The sequence below is a fragment of the Saccostrea echinata genome, unplaced genomic scaffold (assembly GCF_033153115.1).
Source record: "Saccostrea echinata isolate AGI-Se365-2 ecotype Australia unplaced genomic scaffold, CSIRO_AGI_Sech_v1 ptg000014l, whole genome shotgun sequence".
Classification (NCBI taxonomy): Eukaryota; Metazoa; Mollusca; class Bivalvia; order Ostreida; family Ostreidae; genus Saccostrea; species Saccostrea echinata.
The window spans coordinates 19,558,725-19,574,263 of NW_026889763.1; the positions used below are offsets into that span (position 1 = coordinate 19,558,725).

General features: G+C 31.9%; 1 long non-coding RNA gene and 1 pseudogene across 1 annotated transcript; both read left to right on the top strand.

Annotated features, from left to right (window-relative positions):
- Window positions 1-5,807: 5,807 nt before the first annotated feature.
- Window positions 5,808-7,762, top strand: LOC133186573 (uncharacterized; annotated as a pseudogene).
- A 2,144-nt stretch (window positions 7,763-9,906) lies between these two features.
- Window positions 9,907-10,146, top strand: LOC133186907 (uncharacterized). Its single transcript, XR_009721107.1, has 2 exons — window positions 9,907-9,958; window positions 10,086-10,146. It is a non-coding gene; the product is annotated as an uncharacterized LOC133186907 (long non-coding RNA).
- Window positions 10,147-15,539: the final 5,393 nt, after the last annotated feature.

The following is a 15,539-nucleotide window of genomic DNA, read 5'->3' on the forward strand; positions in this document are numbered from 1 at the left end:
ACCATCTGTTTAATAGAGTACTTTTTACAAATAATAGACACTGCAGAAAATGTGACAGTATCTTTGAACTCAGTGTGATGGTTTCATTAGGGATGTCAACGTATATTCGAGTACTCGATTATTGTTCGATTATACCGACTATCGACGAAATTTGTTTAGGCGGTTATTTGTTCATAATTTGCTACTTAATAGTAATCTTAAATTCAAGGTTAAAAAAAAATAGGATCTGCTCAGTTCATTTATTAACGTATCAGTGTTTAAACTCAGGGAAAGGCTTAACCGGTCTTCGTTAATTTTTCAAAGGAATTTTTTTGTTCGACAAACATGCATTGGCATACTTTAAAAGATGTCAGATCCAAATAGTAAAGTTTTAGCCTGCAATTTCGTAAGATCTCGTATAATGCAACTACCAATTAATGAAGAATAATTAAACAGCTGTTACATATTTGTAAATACATGTAAATTGGGGGGCATTTATGAGCGTAATTTAGAGGTGTTTCTTTCTGATATTAATATCAATCATTTTAAATTATATTGATTGTTTACAAAAAAATCTCATAATTAAAGTTTATCGCAAGCTCTCTTTGTTTTTATAAGAGATACCCTTTAATTGTTTAACAATTACGGGTCACTGACAAGACACATTCAAATGGCTTCAGGTAAAAAATCAATAACGGGTACATGTACAAGCAGCAGGAAAAGAAAGAAAAAATGTGAGCATTTGATATTCTGTATAAAGATAAATTGTGCAGTACATATTATATTTGAAATCAAATACATTGGATAAATAAACATGTATATTTATTACTACGTAAATGTTAACGATTCAATAATTCGTTGTATAATAATGACAGAGTAGATTAAATATTGTTCAGGCTAGCAGTCTGTTAAAGACAAATAGGAAAAATGACATGAAAAATTAATTGAATTTTCAACGAGTACTCGACTAAAGCCTCCGACTATTCCACTAAGCTGTCCAAGTAAAATTGACAACCCTAATTTATATACAATCTTTAATAAATAACATCAGAGGAAATATTTTTCTATTGATTCAATCAGCAATAGCAGTTTACAGTGTATTATTATTCTTTTTTTAAAATTAATATCTGTCTTTTCAGACAATGATAACAGCAGCGTCAGAATATCTTTCAGAGGTAGATTTCAAGCAGCAAAAGGTAATTTTTTATTTAATATACTGAAAGGAAATTAAAAAAGCAGGGTAAACTTTTGAAGTGATTTAATTTTTCAAAGGTATTTTCCAGCATTGTTATCTTACAATGACACTCATCTTGAATCAATGAGATACCAAATTTGATTTTGACTGCTAATTCACGAATTATTTAAATTCATATGACTGTACCCACCCCAGCCACCACAAAATGATAAAAATCTCAATATCTCCCTCGCTCGTCTTTCACAAGCTTGATTCTTCTATGCATGGAGCTCATTAGTGCATTTATCTTTCTCATAAGAATATTTATTCAACCCTTTCAATAGGGCAGTCCCTAGTTTTTTGAAAGGAGCTTGGCTATTCCGACGCCTCCAATCCCTAGTGTCTAGCTAGTCCTAAAATGTTCGATTGGAGAAAATGGACGCTGGTTAATGTGAATATTTACGGAAAAGTCTTTACAACATTAACCTAGGGGAACATGCTGAATAAATAAGGTTTACGATGCAGGCGTACGAGAGTGAGAGTATCACCATCGTAAAGTTTACAAGCTCAACTTAAAATGGAGAAATGAATTTCCTTCAGTTTTAGAGTGAACGTAATGCATAAGATAAGAGTGCAACGATAAACCGTTTGACGGTATATCGCTGTATATTTTTCCACGGTTCATTTCAAGATACACTAAACTTCGGTTAAATAGGTCCAGAATTATCCGAATCGTCCGTTTTGTTTCCTTGTTTACAATTTAAAAATGGCTTTCGCGCAAAACGTGAGGTCGACATAACGCATTAACTGCAGTTAAACTCATCTCCAGAATCTTACAGACCTCAGATTTATCACGGAGAAAATTAAAGAGTTAAGGTCTTAAAGAGAAGGTCAACAGTTAAAGAAAGAGTAATTTATGACAAATGAAAAATACTCGTAGATACTTAAAATAAAAATTATTTAGACCTAGAAAATTCTGAGTATATATAGGTATATATCTCACGTGTCTCCAAAAATAATCACGGGAACAGTAGTATTAAAGTGTATGATAAACGTGGACAACTGAAAATGTCAACGTCCTCAAAGTTTCGTTTTCCCATCTGAAACACACATTTCACTGAGAAACAACATAGCAATATAATTCCTAAGATTATGAGAGTATTATCATAATATTATTTAAAAAGAAATATAAACAAGAAATGTTGAGTCCAAAGCAAATTGGATTTCTACGATACCGAAACTTTGTGCAGTCATGGATTGACTCGGTAATATCGATTTTGAAATACTCAGTACATTACAGTCTGTGATCAGTTTAAAAATCCACCCATCATTTTCGAGACTACAATTCTTTTTTTACAGGTAATAATCCGTTTTAAATTAAACCCTTTACAAAACAAATACACTAAATATAATACATACTGGAAAAAAAGGTTTCTATCGTCTTGTAAATTTTGAATTTTGAATTAACCGAGTTTCAGTAAAAGCAAAATTTACAACATGAGAATAATGTAGTATTTTTTTTTCTTTTTATACATTTCTTTATGATAATAGATTCTAATCTTTGATGAAATATATGTAAATAACGAACAGTATTCAAACTCAAAAATCCTTTAAACAATACAAATCAGGAGTAGAGCAAACACGGACCTCTAAAACATCAGAGGGGTTGGATCAGGTGCCATGGAGGAGTGAGCATCAAGTTCCGACCGGTAACACCCGCCGTTTCAGCGTGTAAATAATAGCCGAACAATTAGTATGAAAACCATCTATCCTTCTGTACTCAATAATTCTGAAGTGAAAAAAAGTTAGATAGATTACACGATCAATACTTACTGGTCCCTGCTGACAAAGCAGGTAAAAACATTGTCTTTGTTTGTAAGGCTAATTATATAAATTGTATTTTAGTAGAACTGGGATTTAATTCTACAAGTGGTAATCCAACTTAAGAGATCTAATTTCTCCACATTGAAGCCCAGTAAAGTGATACTAATTGGATTTCAGATAAGTTCAAGAAATTAAAAGAGAAGTTGAAAGCAGGTAGTACTAGCAATAAGTATGTATATAAGAAAATATCAGTTATTCAACAGAACTTTCGATTTTACTTCACTTCACAAAGAGTGTTGTAAAAAAATACTTTCTGACCTGTTAAAAGATAGAGAGTGTAAAGAAACCTCCCGACAGAGACTGAAATTGCCAAAGTTTCTCCGAATATGCTGTTAAAAGCTATAATTACAATGTTTTCAAAATCACGTAGCTCTGATGTCTCATCTTCTCAACTATAGCTCCATGTTCTGTGACGCTGTATTACGAAAAGACAAAAGCAAGGGGAAAAATCAATGAAAATGTGATAAACAGAAAATTCAATGTTTTGTAGTTGCATATGGAAGTTATTTTACAAATCGAACAGGATTTTTGATATTTTCAAGGGTGAAAAGCACAATCATTAAGTCGAATAGAGATTTTATTCCTCCATATTGAAGCCCATTTAAGTGATACTAATTGTTCTGATTTCAGATAAGTTCAGGGAAATGAAAGAAAATTTGAAAGCACGTCTCGAAACAGGTAGTACTGGTATAAAATATGTATATAATATAAAATGAATGTGTGATTTCAAAATATGCATTTTTAAACAAATGTGTATCAGACAGAAGTTAAAATTAGAACAGATTAAGACTGCTTCATTTATTAAATAATTTCATTACTTCAGAATTTAAAAAAAAATTACATGAGAAGACGACAACACTTGATGTGGCCTTCAAATCTACATTCAGATATATCAACGATGTTTGGCTAATAAACATAAGTTTTACCACTCATATGTCGACTCGATGTATCACAGTGAACTGGAAATAAAAACACCAAAGAGTCCACCACTTCTATTTCATATTTGGATGCTTTACTAACTATAGATGATAAAGGACAACTAACAATATTGTATGACAAACGAGATGACTTCAGCAAAGCCCTCATCAACTTTCCTCATTTATATATTTGATCTCCTCTGATTTTTAGTTGGATGAAGTATATGGAGATAATGAACAGTATTCAAGATAAAAAGTCCATTTAAACAATAAAAATCAGGAGCAGAGAAAAAACATGGACCTCTAAAACATCCGAGGTGGGATCAGGTGCCATGGAAGATTGGACATCCAATACCGACCGGTCACACCCGCCGTGTACTCCTTGTCATGATCAAGAAATAGCTGAAAAATCTCGAGACAATTCAGTGTGTAAATAATGGCCTAACAATTAGTATAAACAAACTTCAGTTAGCATTTGAATTAATTATAGAATGTATTTGCTGACAAGGCCATTGTGTCGACCATAAAACTTTAGCAATGGTGAATTTAAACGAGACTGTTAATAATCTTGTTTTATCAACTTGTGTGTCAATACCTTACCTCGTTTTAGAAATTTTTCTTGTGTATCGAATCATCTGGGAGATATATGCATATACTCTTATGCAGGTGATAAGGGTATATTGCTGTATAAGTAAGAGAAGTTGACGACTGAAAAGTTGAAGTCATCACGTTTATCATAAAGCTTTGTTGTTAGGTTACCATTATTGTCTTTTTCTAGTAAAATATCCCAATATAAAACATATGTGTCAGACTCTGTGGTATCTTTTATTCCAAGCTCACTGGGATATATCGTGTCGACATATGAATGGAAATAACTATTGCTAATTGATAATACGTCTCCCAACTTATTTGATACTTACCGGAGCCGGTAGGTGCCAGGTAGAAAAATATTTCATCTGGCGGCCGCCATATAAATAACTGGCGGCCGCCAGAAACTTATCTGACGGCCGCCAGATAAAAAGATCTGGCGGTCGCCAGAAAATTATTTGGCGGCCGCCAGATAATTTCTGGCGGCCACCAGTTAACCTTCTGGCGGCCACCAGATCTATTTATCTGGCGGCCACCAGATAACTTTCTGGCGGCCGCCAGATCCTTTTGTCTGGCAGCCGCCAGATAAGTTTCTGGCGGCCGCCAAATATTTATTTGTCGGTCGCCCAATAATTATTTGGCGGCCGCCCGAAACTTATCTGGCGGCCGCCAGATAGAATATTTTTTCTACCTGGCACCAACCGGCTTCCGTAAATACTCAAGAGCATGCTAAGAATACGATCAATTTTAAAGCCGCTGTAGGCTTCTGACAGATGAGTTGATGTTGATGAGATTTTAACAACCTTCTCTAAACCTCGTTTGAATTCAGTATTTTGTAAATTCTATGATCGATATAATTGCCCTGAAAGCAAATATAACCTATCATTGGGTCATATTTTGTCTGACTTGTTTCCTATTAAGTATAATGCCTTTGTTGTATACTGATTTTTTCGTCTACTTAATGAATGCATAGGATTCGCGGTCGGTGTAACCGGTCAACGCGGAACTTACGTCTCCTAGGCACCTAACCCCACCTCTGGAATTTCCGGGGGGCCGTGTTTATACCCTTTTCATACATTTGTATTGTTTATATATATTTCGAGAACGAGCATCGTCCCTTTCTTATTTAATACGAATGAACGTAATCAATATGACATTATTTTATGACTTTGTATTTTAGTATGCATCATATTATTTAAAAAGTGAAGATAACGAACAATATTCCATCTCATAAAATCTGTAATACAAAAGTACATATTGAAACAATGATAATAACACAGACTCCTAAAAGCCCCAGATGTAAGATCAGCTACCTTGAAGGAGTGAACGTCTCCCGTCCCCATTTAAATGAGTTAACATACGACCCAACGAGAGGTTGTATTCGGAAACGATAGAATGTATTTTCTGGCTTCAGATGAGGTTGTTGAAATTATAGTAATATTAAATCATTTGTAATGTGACGATGTGATGGTGCACGGAGAAGAATTTAATCAACATCATCTATTAGTAGCCTTTCTCGTTAAACAAAAGGTTTTTTTTATATCTGTTTGACTTGACTTTTGGTCTCATTATCAATCGTGCAAAGCAGTATAGTATTCAAACATGGATGCTTTAAATTCATTTTTAGGTGGAATTGTATATGTTTCCCTTGGAGTGATCGACTTGGCCATTGTATTTTCCATCATGATGGTAACCTGGATGAAGATTGTTTACGTCGAACAATCATCAAGAATTATTGTCTTAGTAGTGCTTAGTAGTGCTTTTATTTTTCAATGTAGTAGGCTCAGTATCGGTATATTTTTGTATAAACAGTGCAAGGAGGACCAAATGGATATAAGACATGAAGGTCAGATTACTTTTTTAATTATAAAGCTAATGTTTTTGCTTGTTTTTGGATATTTTTTATTGGTCATTGTGTTTTATATTTTTTGAAACACCTTACATCCAATCATTGCCCGGATGCAACATTAGGAATGATATATAACTTGTGTGCTATTATTTACACATTAGGCTGTTCATTTTCTTTATAATTATATTGTCATCATAGAAAATAACATGTTTGGTCAAAATTTCTGGTCTGTAGGAGTGTTGCTAGCCAATGTTTGCATATGGCTTGATACACTGTTTTCCGAATCTGGTGATTTATATCACTATCCCGTCGACGACATTGATAACAACACCTATATAAATGAAAGCAAGCATCACCAAAACTGTACTTACAATGCCTCAATTGTCTCTGTTATTGAAGATTCTGAAACATTTGTGGACCCAGCAGTGGCTGAATTCGCATCATTAGCAATTGACTTTTTGCCAAATACCTGCATCGGCTACCGCAAAGAGACTTACAGAAGCAAAGGAAGAACGTTCTATGTCTGATACATCTACGGTAAACCAGGAGTCGAGACACAAACGTTCTGTCCTTGCTGTTCTTCTTTAGCTAATCTGTTGTGCCTGCTGTCTAGGTTTCATAAAATTTTCAATGTTTGTTGTATTGCATAGAAGTCTAGTTTCAAATGAAGATCTGAACAATAAAATCAAAATTGCCAATTGAGTACGGTAATTACACCGTTTTCCAATCATGTTTAAAATTTATAATGATGTGTTTGATTTTACCTCTAATTGTATCATTTTGGAAGAGTTTCAAATATAAATTTATTGTATGGGCCTTTGTATTGATTGTAAGCTGTTTTGGTAATGTTGTCTACCATATGTTTTACATTTTTGCGCTGGTGAAATGTGGACACGACATAACTGATTCTGTGTCACAAAGGTATTTTATTTTTTCAGGATTGATAACATAATAAGCATCATTATAGCTTGGGGGCAGACATTATTTATTTTAGGAGCCCACGAAAAAATAAAATTCATAAAGAACTCTTGTTGTTGTGAGGAGACAATCTATAACAAGTCACCACAGTTCTTTTTCTTTCTTGGAATGATGAATCTAGGTCTATGGGTCAGCGACAGCGTTGGGGAAGTTAGAGCACCCGTTCTAAGTTTAATTCCATACCGTTACTTTGATTTGGAAATTTGGGACGTGATGACAAGAATTATATTACCATTGACAATTTTTTTCCGTTTTCACACAGGATTAGATTTTCTGAAAATGTGGTGGGAAGAGAACCATGTCAGAAATATTTTCCAAGATAACACACAGTCAGATGGTATTGAAGAACATATAATATCCTCTAATTAAAAATAAATTCAAGGATAGTTCAAGGATGACTTTTTTGTGAATATAAGAAATTTTGCAGTGGGAATTTAAATTCAACATTATAATAGACCTTTTTAGAGGGCTCTATATTTCTTTTGAAATTATTTTTAAACTTTGAAATGCTGATTTCTACATTAATTAAAATTGCTTGAAATGGAAATCAAAATTAATCATTTCCTCAAAAACATATTTGATTATGTCGCCGTTTTTTTTTTTTTTTTTTTTGTTTTTTTTGTTTTTTTTTGTTTTTTTTTTGTTTTTTTTTGTTTTGAATCTGCAGTCGGAATTTTCCTCCTATCTAATCAATACACCGGGTTCACGCCGGTTGTGCCCGGTCAATAGGAAATGCTTAGCCCTCTTAGACGCCTGATCCCACCTAGAATTTCCAGATGTCTCTGTTTATGCCTTCTTCACAGATTTGTTTTGCTTTATTATTATTTTTTTTTTAGATCGGTCATTGTTATCTTCATCTTTTCCATATCTAATAAATTATTACTCAATAATATGATATAAATCAAAAAATTATAAATAAAAAAAAATAAATGATTTATAAATATCTTTTTACCTGGTTCGGATGTAAATACTAAAATTTCTGAAATATTGAGAAATTATAATCTTTCTATGACTTTCAAAATTTTACTTTTCTGAAATCATTCTTATTTTATAGTATTATTTTCCTTTATAGGCCGTAATTGTTTACTTTGAATGAAAGATAAAATGCATTATGTTAAACTATTTTTTTTACTAATATAATATTTTCTTTAGTTGTTATTTCTTTAGCTGTTATTTTTAACTATTTTTGAAAAGATTGTTTATACGAAATTTCTCTAATGAAAAATGTGATAATTTTGTTTGATTTCTAAGGCAGGGAAATGGATACTTAATATATTTTGTAAATGTTTGAAATTCATCACTTAATTGAAAACAGGTACGTGTATAATACACGTAAATTTTGAATTATGAATTACGTAATATGTGAAAAAAATATAATTGTACCAAATAACATTTTTTGTTTCATTTAACTCCATTATAATGTTTTATTTCTGTTTACAACAAATGCAACAAAAAAAGCTTCCTAACGTCACACCTGTTACATTATCATTGATGTGTTTATATGCATACACAGGAAAAATGTCCACATGTGTTAAACATATGTTTGGTTTCACATGTGTTCAACACATGTTTTATACATGTAATACACGTGTGTAAATATACACATGTAAAATATGTGTTTCATTTATATGTAAAACATATATAATATACATGTGTAATACACCTGTGAGAAAATATATATGTTGAACACATGTTCTTCACCACTTATGTATAACATATATTTTATATATGTTATACATGTGTGCAAAAATACAGATGAATTATACATGTTTGATTTATATGAAATATATGTGTATTCATGTACACATGTAATACACATGTTAAGTTATATCCATGTTTAAAATATGTTGAATATTCCAGGTATATTAAGCAATTGATTTCTTTCTTTTCTTTTTTTGTTTGTAATTTCTAAATAATTAAGATATTAATGCAAATTTCAAATGAACATATTCCAATGAAAAATAGAATACCAGTACTACTTTTTCTTTCTTTGAATGATTCTCCTTTTACATTATGAAAAGAAAACGAAAACACTTGTCAAAGTATATATATACTTATATTTGACTTTCAATAATGTTATATAATTATATGCTCCAGTGTTCATAAAATTTCGTCTTGTTTTTCCAAGAAGACCCATACACCCCACCCCCAGGCCCGAGCGAGCAGGATAAAACACCCAGTAGTGTGTAAATCAATGCATGCTTCTGAGCCTCTTGTTAAACACTCAAGATCACAAAATTTCACTAAATTTAGGGAATTCCTAAGTATTCCATTTTGCTACTTATTGTTACCGTTCATGGTGATTTAATAGTTGCAAACTGCGTTAACTTGCAACACACATTTTTTACCTTTGCTGGTGAAACATTAGTGTTTGCAACTGGCAAATCATCATGAAAGTTCATATAATATTTAATTAAATTGATGATAACATGGATAAGGCCTGGAACGGTTGAACACCTGATGCATCCTCATGAACATTTTCATTTCTTTTTTTCAGATTTCTATGATGCAATCGGAAGAGATGAAAGATCCAACATATGGGAACTCCTCCAAGAGAAGGAGGAGAGAAGAATTAGGCGATATCGAGAGGTAAGTCACCTTGATTAAGAACTTGATCATGACATTTTAAATGCAATAAGTTTAAACAAAGATTTAAAAAAGACTCAAAAGTTCTATTTTTCTAAATTATTAAGTAATTCACTTTTTTAAATGGTAGGAGCAGGATAGAGAGAAATGAAATTATAATTTGGTACATGAAATAAAGAACTTGAAACCAATATATGTATTTTATTATTGTAATATAATCCATTCAAGGAAAATAATTAAAGATGGACTGCATGGGCAGAGCTGACCCTGTAATACACTGCTGTGTCATTGTATTCTGTTCAACAAGGAACCAACGAAGATGTAGACCTTCTAATTCAGCTAACAGTTACTGCAGACAAATTATTCAATCACCATGCATGATTAAATTAACTGTATTTAAAGACAAGAAAAAAGTAAAAAAGATAATAAGCACAACAGTAATATTATACATGTGTAATTCACATATAAAGTAAAACGTGTATATTACACATGTTCAACACATGTTTTATATGTATAAATATACCAAGTGTTTATTTTCACACATGTTTAACACATGTTAAACATATGTTGAACATGTGTAAAAATAAACACCCTATACATGTGTGCTCTTTTTATGTGTTTTACATGTGTAAAAAACATATGTTGAACACATGTTTAACATATGTTTAACACATGTTGACATTTTTCCTGTGTATTTACGTTATAATGAAAGATATACCAGAAAAAGATTAAATGCTATGCTTTATTGTGTACATCTTGGTCATAAGGCACTTTGACGATTCTGTGTAACATGCAATTTTTTTCTGTTTATGTTATATATTTACTGTTCTCTCTCTCTCTCTCTCCTATTTTGCCTTATAATTAAATATTATGAAATTTTTCATAATTTACAAAGTATTAAAAACAATTTGTAGCTATTTTTGAAAATGTATCATACCTTTTCACAGTACTTCATCTGTTTAATAGGATGTGATGTATAATTTGTCATTCAATAAGAACTTCAATGAAATAAAGTGTACAATAGAAATATCCTTTTTTTTTTTGTAAAGGGATAGAAAGTGCCAGATTTATGAAGATGATAAAACAATCAACTTAGGCCATCATTAAAAATATCTTTGTTTCCCCTAACCCGATCCTAAAATCTGAAGTTGGGTAGGTAGGTAGGTAAATTATTTTTTTTTACTGATAGCAGTTTTGAAAATACCTTCTGAAAATTGAATAATATCTATAAATAAGAAAGGTCAAAAGAAACCGATTTTTAAACCGAATATCATACAAATGAAGTAACATGTATGGTAAATTAATTCACAAATATTATTCATTTACACTTGTAAAATATCTCAGGCCAGCGTAAATTTATTGAAATCGAATATTTACAAAAAGAAAAGACACGCAAATGCACAACCATCGGACATCCGAGTATATTTTTTAAACCTATTATCATCTTTGAGTGCTTACACAGACAAAATGTTAAGGGCCTCGCATGGCGCAGTGATTTTAGTGTTTCATTTTGGAGTCACGATGTAATTCAGGAGCTTATTCTAAGTCACGGATACCGACGTGGGACGTGGAGACTGGTCAGTCGAATGAGACCGTAAAAAACGCAGGTCCAGTGTCGCAGTATACATGTAGATGTTGACACGAAAAAGATCCCTTACTGAATCTTAATGATCAATGGCCATAAGTGCCGAGTAAAAGTCTAAATTCGGCCCAACAATTTTTAAAGGTATTTTAAAGCAAAGAAACAACATATTTTCAAGGTCCTAACTAAAGAAATATACACTATTCAAGAAGCCGTGCCATAAGCCAATTTTAAAGATTTCAACACTATTTGGAAAGAGTGTACATGTATAAACAATATTTGATTCAACCAAACCATATCTGAAATGATTTATGTTTCATATATCTAATGTTATAGTCACGAACGTTAATATCCCATAGATAAAAGGAATGAAGAAACGACATTTGAATTATATTTATCAAGACGAAATAATTATACAAAGACATATTTGAAACTCCAATGGTCCTTTATAGTAAAAATGGATCATACATATTAGATCGAAACGAATGAAACCCAGTGAAATTTATTGATATGTATACACAAGGTGGGCCCCTCACCTGCTCATGAGGCAGGCTTTGCCATGCTAACTACGTACATTAATTTTAGGAGACACATTTGTAAATACCATCTTAACACTCCTTAGTCATGGTACATTTAATTCACGAGATGTCTCAAGAGTGTAGGATTCTAATAAGTTAAAGATATACTAGTGGAATAAAATTGATACGTCACCATTATTTTATAACACGAACTAACCCTCTGTGCCACATGTTGTGGGCGCCAAATGAGAGTAAAACAAAAGCTGCCATTTTGATAAAAATTCTGATAAAAAACGGATTTTGATAAAATTGTATTTCATAAAGTTGATATACAATAAAAAAAATATTTAAATGAGTTTATTAAAAAAAAACTTTTCAGTCGGCAAGATTTAGGTGGGTCGGTCGCGTTAGGGGAAACAAAAAAGCTATTTTTTATTTTGGCCTTATTGCTTAATTCAACTATACGGAGGACATTATATGTTTGCCAAACTGAATTAGTTATCAAAGAATAAATAGGTTTGTGAATTTCAGTACCTATAACTTAATTTAATATCTCGGTGGTAAGTGGCAAAGAACGCCAAAGGTCCTGGGTTCGAGTGTCAGTTTTTAATACTAGTAATTTTACCACCATTGAAATTTTGCACACAACGTACAAAACCAACTATTTTCTAGGAAAATGCATTACTGCATTTCATAAACTCTAAAGTTCTATACAGAGGCGGATGTGACCCAAATGTTTAAAACTCTCGTAGTATGTCGGGTCTTAGTAGCTCCTTAATTAGAGTGTTAACATGGTGCGCCAGAGGCCGTGAGTTCCTGTCTCGGTTAAAACTTAATTTTTCACCGATTTGAGAGAGAATTTATAATCATTATTCCCTTTTTAAAGCAGAAAACACTACAAAAATCATACGTCATTTTAAAAATAGTTTTAATATAGCTAACAATACGAGGGTGATCAAAAAGTCCGCAAACTATCAGTATATTTACAAAGCCACTAGTTAGATCAAAATAAAATTGGGCAGACATATAGTCATAAACATGTTCTATAAATAGCAGATCTAACTTAATGGTTTGCTCCATGTTTATGACGTCACAATATTGAAATGACGTCAGTATGTAGATGACTTGTGACAAAAAATGGCTGACGCATTCTTCCTTAAGCAAGAACGGCTGTAAAGTTTAACGTAAATTTTGGGAGATTCCTTTGCAGTAGCATATGATAATTTGTACAAGATTTATGAAGACAAGGACTTGTCAGAACTTAAATCATTAAGAGAGCATGTCACTAAGCATTGAGCTTCATGCTATATAAACATGGAAAGTGGAAAAAATTATCTCTAGCTCAAATTTTGTGAACATGATGCATATGAATAGTCTTTTAAAAAAAATATACCTACCCAGGCATATGACCTCTTGTTTCCATGACAACAAGGACATTTGCTATATTTTATTACAGAAATACTTGGACTGCCTTATCCTGTTATTATTCATGACGTATTTTACATCCAAACTCCATGTATAATTTTATAATGTGGGTCATAAATTGCTTTGAAACACATTTTTCTGTTTTATAAGGAAAATTTATTTTGTAATTGATTTTTATTAGATTTGACCTCTAGAATTATATTGCATGAAGAGTTATGTTGTTTGCAAAATCCAGACAACTTTAGAAAATTCTACATATATCTGTAGAAGGAGAATACTCTGTTCAATAAATTAAATAAATAAAATTGGGTAGACACTAAAGACTTTAAGAAAAATATCTGAGTGAAATGTTGTAAAACACTGTTGAAAAACGATTGGATTACCTCCCTTGCAAGAGCTCTCTAGCAAAGGAGGTCGGAAAGAATGAAACAGACAACAATAGAGGAATTGCGGGAGAAAAAGGAAAAACTTCCATCTTGGAGTAGTTGGACAAAAACAGATAGTGGTATGTTAAATATGTTTTTTTATGTATATTTTTGGGTAAACTTTTGATAAGTTTACCTTTTTAAAGCAAAATTAAAGATTAGGAAGGTACTCAAAGATTCATTTCTCTTTCCCATGATGTGATACAAACCGACTGCATGAGTGATGCAACGTACCTACAGCTTGTGAGCAACCTGTTATATGACCACTAATGTTTAATTCTGCAGTTGTTAGATTACTCATAATGCAATTAAGAACAGATAAATGATATTTAAAATAATTAGAGATATGTTGTTTATGAATATATACAGTGTATAAAGAGGTCATAAGGTCACACTGCAGGTAAAACTAAAGTCCCTAACCGCACAAAAAAGTCATTCTAACTCATCCCCTTCCTCTTTTATAAATCAGAGTTTATATTATTTCACATTAAAACTAAAACTTTGTTCAAATCTTTTTTTTTTCTCCTGCATCTTCCATACAATCAATGCAACATACATAAAATCAAATGAGTTTTTTCCCCTACCAATTGCAAAATGGATTGGGAATGGTACCAATTCAATGTTGAAAAATAGCATCAAATTTATTTACCTTAAAGTTTTGGATGAAATAATAATATAACTTGACACAATGAAAAGTTATTCTACAGAAAACAATGGATTCTGTGGAATCTTTATGAAAGGAAGTACGACTGAAAATGTGTAGGTAGTTTATAAATTGATATGTCTGAGTGTTAATATAATTATGTAAAAGTGAGAATAAAACTTATGAATTGAAAAAAAAATATATATGAATTATTGGGAACAATTCCCAAGTTTATAAAATGTATATAATAAAATAGTAAAAAGTAATCAATAAAATTCATACCACCCCTCCATCTTCAGGAAACCAGACCTCATTATTTGGTCAAAAGAGTCATACATATGAAGGAGGAATTAAGTGATGTTTATCTATGAAAATTGACCCCACCCCACCCCCACTCCAGAATCCAGAACTTCTGTATATATTTTGCAGCTTGTTCATATATCTGAATTGTTCCCTTGTCTACATATATGTATCTGGTTCATGCTACATATAATAATTAACATTGACTAGCATGGTGAAAATTACATGCATATATCATAAATGCAACCCTTACAGAAATAGGATGTACATGTGTGTTAATCTACTCTAAATGCAACCTTTACAGAAGATAGGATGTACATGTGTGTTAATCTACTACTGTTACAGTACCACTTATTCAGTAGTAATACATAAACTTTTTGTTATTTTTACAGCTATTATAGATAGTTGAAGATGACACCTTGTTCCTTTAAAGAAGCCACTGGAGGAATTATATCTTGATCGGAACCATTATTAAAGTTTAATCTTGTTTTACCATGTTCCAAATCAGATATATCTGTCTAATAACCACATACCGGTAATCCCCAGAACTGAATCTGAAGGAATGGAGGATTGCATGTGTTATGTATTTTTTTGGATGATATAGACAGTTAATACATGCATGTGCCCAAATCACAGGCAAAACTTGCTTGGACTTTTTGTATTGTTTTTGAGCCTCATGTGTGTATAAACT